General features: G+C 35.9%; 1 long non-coding RNA gene across 12 annotated transcripts in view; it reads left to right on the plus strand.

Moving 5' to 3' along the window:
- LOC108448016 overlaps window positions 1-7,482 on the plus strand; it is a 207,921-nt gene that overhangs the window by 87,668 nt on the left and 112,771 nt on the right. The gene's annotated exons all lie outside the window — the stretch shown is intronic.

The raw sequence follows: 7,482 nt of genomic DNA on the forward strand, positions 1-7,482 counted from the left end.
AAAGAGTAATTAAACCCTTTCGCCCCAGTGAAAACACGGGTAGATTGTAGGCATCATAGGGCAGATATTATGGCTGATTTTCTGTATAACCTAGATGCTGTTTCTCATGAAGGGATTTCATTCCAATCCACTCATAGGTTATCTTTAAGAAACTGTGTCTTGCAGCTGGCCACTTTGTCAATAGCTGACAAAGAAATGGTTGCTGAAATGTTTGAGCATCATCAAAAGGATATAGTAACAGTGAGCTGTGCAGTAATAACCATTTTTCTCCAACTGTTGATAAAACCTCTGGAGTTTGGATAACTTCTGAAAGGTTAGTGAGTGCAACTAGATTTTTGAGTGAAATCTGCAAGTGTAGAAACTGTGGGTCTAAAGTCAGAGGTATTGCTGCAGTAGTGCACTTTGATTTTGGGCCTTCTGCTAGTTTTCTGGGGAAATACACTTTGTCCTGGGGGGAAGAAACAAGGGCATAGGATCATCTATGATTAAGCAGTTCTTCTAAAGTTCTCTTATTTTGGTACATTGTCACTTGCTATAAATACTTTGCATTTCTTGCCTAATTCGTGCAGTCTACTTAAAACTGAAAATGTTATCAACCCTTGCAAAATGACTAGTCATTTACCAGCTATTTTCAAATCTGCAGAAAAAAACGCACTTCTGCTATGTTTGGAAAATGTTGATTTTGTAATACATTGGCATGATTCCCTCAAGAGTGATTGTGACACAAAGGTTTCATGGAGGGGATCAGCATAATATATGTACAACAACTGGACAATTAAGAGAAACTTGTTGAGTTCCTAACCTTAAAGGAAAAGATAGAGGAATTTAAACCTCAGAGCTGAAAGATTGCATAGATTTTTGCCGAGCTGAGTTTTGAGATTTCCATTCTTAAAGGATGCAATATTTACTTAAATAAGGAAGTACCTATTACTGTTGTACCTAAACTTGATGACAATTTCATAAGGTGAATGAGCATGGCATACAGTTTTCCAGTTTTCCTGGTGTTGAGACAAATGTAAAGACAATATCTCTTAGTTTAAATTGCTAAAGGAATTAATGACTTGTGTTCTCTTCAATACCCAGAGATGAAAATATCATTAAAAGGGTTGTTTAGAAAGTAGAGAGTAATAGATCTGTTTTTATATGTAACACAGAAAGTAAAATATTTCAGTGAGATCTTTAAAACATTTAAAAGTCATTTAATCGGAATATGGGAAAAAAATACCAAAATATCTATCTAGATACATATATACTTTTCCCAAAGGATTGGAAAGTTGAATGAACATCATTTTCTGAACCCAATAAGCTATTCCTACATGTTCTATATAAGCCTTTGTTGAAAATATTTGTTGAGAGCATTTTAGCAGAAATCAAGGAAAAGAGTATTTCTCCTATACAGCCTCTTTTTGATCATTAAAAATTATTTTGACATCACAGGTTGATACCACATCTGATGAAGACTACGTAAGTTATTCAAGTTGTTTGCAAATGTTTAGTTATTTTATTATTATATTTTGAAGGTGATTTTTCCTAGGTATTAAAATCCTATTTAATTTAATTTCATTTTTATTTTACCTGGAAAATTAGAGCAAAGTGGCTAAAGACAGTAAAAGGGGGACATACGGGCTTGAATCTCATGAGGTGCTGCTTTTGATATTGCTCAATAGGCAGTGCGGGTCTAGACTGACAGCTAATTAAAATCCTATTTAATTTAATTTCATTTTTATTTTACCTGGAAAATTAGAGCAAAGTGGCTAAAGACAATAAAAGGGGGACATACGGACTTGAATCTCATGAGGTGCTGCTTTTGATATTACTCAATAGGCAGTGCGGGTCTAGACTGACAGCTAAAAGAATGCAAAGGCTGAAGATTTGTATCTTGGTCACCAAACAACTTGCAATGGCTCTCTGGCTGGATTTTGCAGAGCAGCAAGAAGGAATGTAGGAAGGTATGTAGGAAGGAAATAAGAGATTAATAGCACTTTATCAGAGTTCCTGGCAGAACTGAGCCTCTAGAATGCCAGCTAAAAGGGAGAACAGAGAGGATATATCAGTAAACTTACTAAAACTTAAATTTTTTATTCTTTTTCAAGTGTTAGGATCCTCTATAAAAGGCTAAAGAATTGATCAGAATTTTAAAGTTTTTGTTTGTTTGTTTTCAGCAGAGAGGTTCTATTTTAAAACCTTCACATAGGACCTTAGGTTTTAGGATTTGGAACAAAGGAATTTCAGTCAATAGATGCTTCACAGAGTTCCAGTCTGTATTTAGAATCCACTGGTTTCTATAAGGAATAGGTATGCCATTATTTTATTTCTTTAAAACGTTCCTTGAAAAATCAGCTTGTTTAAAATTCAGATTCACAAGAAAACATAAACCTTAATCTCTTTTTCTTCCATGGGGTCACAGATAAAGAACTTAATTAAATTTGGGAAACAAAAGTGAATAAATAGGGAAGCAAACATCCCAGAGGTTCAGAAAATTACTCAGAAATGTGGAGGCCTCTAAGGTATTCCCTAGTTAAAGAAAATGTAGGAGGAATCAATAAATGAAGATGCCACTTATTTGAATTCTAGGAATACTGCTTATCCCAGCAGAAAGATAGCTCTTGTCACCTCACTTAAAGGAAGACTTAGGAAGCAATTAATATTTTGAATCAAAAAAGATAGAAACAGGTGGGAAGGTCAAATGTATAGGAAAATGGCAGGGATTTTTCTAAGGAAAATAACCAGTGCCCTGGAACAGTAGATGAGAGCTTGTAGACTTGCCCATGGGAGGGGCAGCAAAGGAAGTAACAGCTAAAGCTTTTCATCTTTTCATTGAGAATGTCTTTCGTATATTCTTCCTTTTTCAGATAATTGACTTCCCCCAGAGTCCTTCCAACACTGACATTAGATGGAATAGGAGTTTAATAGTTAGATGTTGGCCCACTAGCAACTGGGCTTCAGTCACCGCTGTGTGTCACGTAGGCTCTTAGTCACCTGCCAGGCAAAGATAAAGGTCCATGGTGTTCAGAAATAATATCACAAAGGTGAAAATTTTAGGTGTCTGATTTTATTTTCTACTCAAAAAACTTTAAACATGTCTTCAGTTTCTGCAATTATGTTTCTTGGTGGCTCAGCATAAGTCTTCTTCAAAAACTGAAGAATTCATGCCAGACCTTTGACCTAAAGACCCTAACAATTGAAATTTCAGCTCCCAGTCCTGTTGCCAGGTGGCGATATCATATTTCCGTGAGTTATAATACAAGAATGAGTAGCATTTAGAAGGTCAAAGGCATGGAAGTAAGCAAAATGGTTTCCACATTTCTAAAACTTCGTAACATTTTGGTTTGTCTATCTAGAGTAACTCAAGTTCTATGAAGCATCATTATTGAGAACCTGTTAGTACTATTAGTGTATTTTGAGAAACACTGATGCTTATCTCATGACACAGGAACAGTGTAGAAGAATTCATTTCTTCAAAAGCTTACTATATAAATAGAAAAGGCCGACAAGGAGTGGGAGAAGAAATGAAACGTGAATGGGTCAGATGACTTGCAGGATGGGAGCAGTAACTTTATCATCTCCACATCCAATACCTTTTACTAGTCCCTAAATAGGTCACAGAAGCATTCATATTGTGAATATGCGTGAGAGGAGTGAGAGGTGATAATAGGTGAGACAATTACAAGGTGCAACTCTTTACCTCGGCAATCTAACTGCTATCTACCTGTAATTAAGCAGCAGCTCTAGTGCTCTATGACAGGTAGGTTAATGTAAATACTTTCAGCTAGTTGTTAGCAGCCTTTACTCTGCAGAAATTGAGCTGCTGCTGACTCAGAAAGTTTCATGGTAACTGGTGAGACAAAAGGAGGTCACAATTTACTAGGAGGTTTGAGAAATACTACATTAAACTGTGCCTTTTCTCAAATATTCTAGTCGTCTTCTGATTTTACTTCACAAAGCTTGACATTTGTGGTTTGCTTTTACAGATCATAGGGTCTGTTCATACATTAACTCTGCCCATAATTAGGTGAGTGTAGATAGCAAGCACACCAAGATTTTCAGCTTTCCTCTCTGTGGCTGAAATTCAGTCACAGTAATGTTTTCCTGCATGGCAGCTCAGGTATTCAGTGGTAGGGGGTTCAACAGCTTTATTTTTAATTTGTTCCTTAAAATCTGATTTTGTCCCTCCTATTACTTATAAAGTCTCTGACAGTCATATGAATACTAGGAATAAGTCTTATGCTTCTATTCTCTATAAAGAATTTAACCTTCACTATATGTCATGGTTTAACCCCACCCAGCAACTAAGTACCATACAGCTGCTGGCTCACTGCCCCACTCCTATGTATGGGGTGGAGAATCTGGAAAAAAATTGGGACTCATGGGTTGCGGTCAGAACACTTTAAAATCAAAACAAAATAAAAAAAAAAACCAACCAAAAAACCCACAGTAATAATGATAATAGTAATAATAACAGCAACAATAACAATTGTAATAAAAAGGGGGGAGAATTAAAGCCCAGTAAAACCAACACAATTGCTCACCACCTACCGACCGATGCCTATCCCATCCCCAAGCAGTGATTGGCCCCTCATGGCCCACTTCTCCCAGTTTACATACTCAGCAAGATGTTCTATGCTATGGGGTATCCCTTTGCCAGTTTGGGACAGCTGTCCTGGCCATGTTCCCTCCTAGCTTTTTGTGCAGCTCCTCATTGGCAAAGCCTGAGAAACTGCAACAACTAAAACATAAGTGTGTTGCCAGCATTATTCTCATACTTCATCCAAAACATATCCCTGTACCAGCTACTAAGGAGAAAATGAGCTCCCAGCTGAAACCAAAACAGAATCCAGCCTCTTATGTTCAATTTCTCTGCACCAGCTATTCAAGGAAAGCTTTGACATGTAGTTAGAAAAGTATTGCTAGGAGGAAATCTTTTAGTGCTGTATCAGTACATCTCCCCCATAGTCCCCTCTCTGGTTCCCTGTATTATAAGTTTTTCTAGAAGATTTTGGCTTGACTCACTGTCTATGATTTTGTAAGATCTCCTGATGTGGAATACAAGTGAATGTTGTCTCTTCTGATGTGTTGGTATATAACCTCTAGGGAGCAAAAAGACTGCAGTTTAGTTGAGCCTCTGCAGCAGTTGGCTCTCTTGTTCTCTGTAGGGAACTCTAGAATGGAAAAGGCAGCCAGTCATGCATGCTGTAATTTACATCTGATTGATGATAGGTTTAGATTCACAGGAACAATTTGCACTGGGGCTCCTGTGGGCCTAAAGCTGAAATATTTTGCCACTGCTATACAGCATTAAGTTTTCTCTTGATCAGTCTCATATCCTTCCATGTCAAGTCCATTCTCGGAATTAACGCTTGAAGTTATACATTTAGATGATGTAGTCTTTTCCTGTATTCAACAACCAAGTAAGTTAAGTTGTAGCTGAAAACACTGCCTTTCTAATAAACAGATAAATACATTTTCATGGGAAAAAGCACATCATACAGTATTTGCTATGCTTTCAAACTCAATTTAAACTTCATTTTTATAATAACCAAATATTTGCACAATAATTCACTAAGATCTTCAGAAAAAACACAGGCTCCAAGCAAAATCCCAGCATCAAATAAAAGCTTTTGGAAATCTCAGAAAGTACAGGAAATTAGTGCTTGTTAATGAAATTGAATCAGGCCAATGAGGTATTATCAGTAAGTTCTCAAACATACATATTAAATTAAATCCTGTCAAACTTACTATTATGTAAACTAGAGTTTATATTACTATCATACCACAAATATAGCTGCTGTTGCCCAAGGAATAACTGCAACCACCACTAGGGAGATTTTGTTCTGGCCTGGCATGTGCCACGCTGAAGCTACACAACTAGAAAATCCTTGAAACTGAATGATTAAGAATAGCCAAGTTTGTTTGTTTGTTTGTTTGTTTGTTCTTTTCCTGAATTTTACTGTTTTTGAAATATTAGGACACAGTGAGGGGAAAAAGTAAATGAATCTATGCAATGTAAGAATAATCAAATAGTGTTGTTTGCAAAGTCATAAAATATTTTTTTCATTTAAATGTGTCTTCAAAATGAAACACCAGAAAATTCTCATTCCTTATGTGTATTTCTAGACTAGCTAAAACATGTAAATATATAAATTTGCTGTAAAACTTATTAATGGGAATTTGTTTACATATTTTTATCTCAATTATCTATGCCCACAGGACCCATTCAATCAATTTTTCACTAAGTAGTTTTCAAAATATAATTACTCTTATGGGTAGGTCTATGAACAACAGTGTCATTTACACTATCGTTCATTAATTGCACTTCTAAGCCGTTATAATGAATTATACTTGTACATTCTTTACGAAGATCAGTTAATGCTAATCATTTCTATCACATATATCACTTAGAAGACATCCATCTAACAGCATTTTCATTTACAGCATCTTTCCCTTTTAATTCTCTTGCATTGTAAGAAAAGGCAGTAAATGAATGGTGTGTGCCCATATAACCAGTTAGCCTTGTAAACTTAGTGATAAAAGTTGAGATTTGAAATTTAGAAGATGTGTTTTTCTATTTTTTAATAAATTTAAGATGGAAATTATTAGGTTTGTGATTATTAAATGTACAGTTCTGGGACACCAATTCAAGAATTGCTGGCTATGGGAATAACAGAAATAAACAGTACTGGTAAGAAACTTGATGTATTTATGGATGGACTGTATAGAACAGGCTTTTCATGTTGGGCGACTAGAGTGATCAACCCAGATGCTTTTGTAGCCCTATTTTTTGTGCTTTAACAAGACAGAGCAGTATGTACTACAAAGCAAGGAGCTGAGTGCTTTTGTCTAACTAATCTACAGACTGCATTCCTACATGCAGGCAGTGAAAAGATTCCTTTGCAGGATGAGAGATGCTAAAATAATGATCTTGTACTTGCATGAAATCCTTCTGACTAGTTTGACAAGGAAAGTGTAATTTCTTAAGATGTGGGAAACTTTACTGGGGATTTAGGTACAAGAAGCTGAGAGTCTCCGAGTGTGAAAAAAGAGCTGCCACCTCTTCTCTCCCTGTTATCATCACAGAATATTGAGACAATGTTTCACTATTGCCTTGCTGGAATCTCTAAGGAGTTGTGGCAACACCTATAGCAAGGATCTTAAAAATGCAACATGCATGAAAAATGAATTCATGTTGGCATGTGTATCTAGTACAAACAGTAAACAGTAACTGGTATCACAATTTTTATGGTTGGAATCTTCATAAAATTACCATGATACCTAAGCTACTGGTGTCTTTACTCACATTCGAGTTTCTAAGTGATAATAGTGAAAAGAAACTATGTATGAAAATATCAGAAGTATGAAACAAGTGGTCTCTTTTGTTAGGTTTTAAATGTGAAGGAAAACACTGAAAAATATAAAATTGGCTTTTCAACACCAAAGTTGCAGCTTACTATGAAAAAAAAGTTAATGATTAGCCAGAAAGACCTA

The sequence above is a fragment of the Corvus brachyrhynchos genome, unplaced genomic scaffold (assembly GCF_000691975.1).
Source record: "Corvus brachyrhynchos isolate BGI_N302 unplaced genomic scaffold, ASM69197v1 scaffold14, whole genome shotgun sequence".
Classification (NCBI taxonomy): Eukaryota; Metazoa; Chordata; class Aves; order Passeriformes; family Corvidae; genus Corvus; species Corvus brachyrhynchos.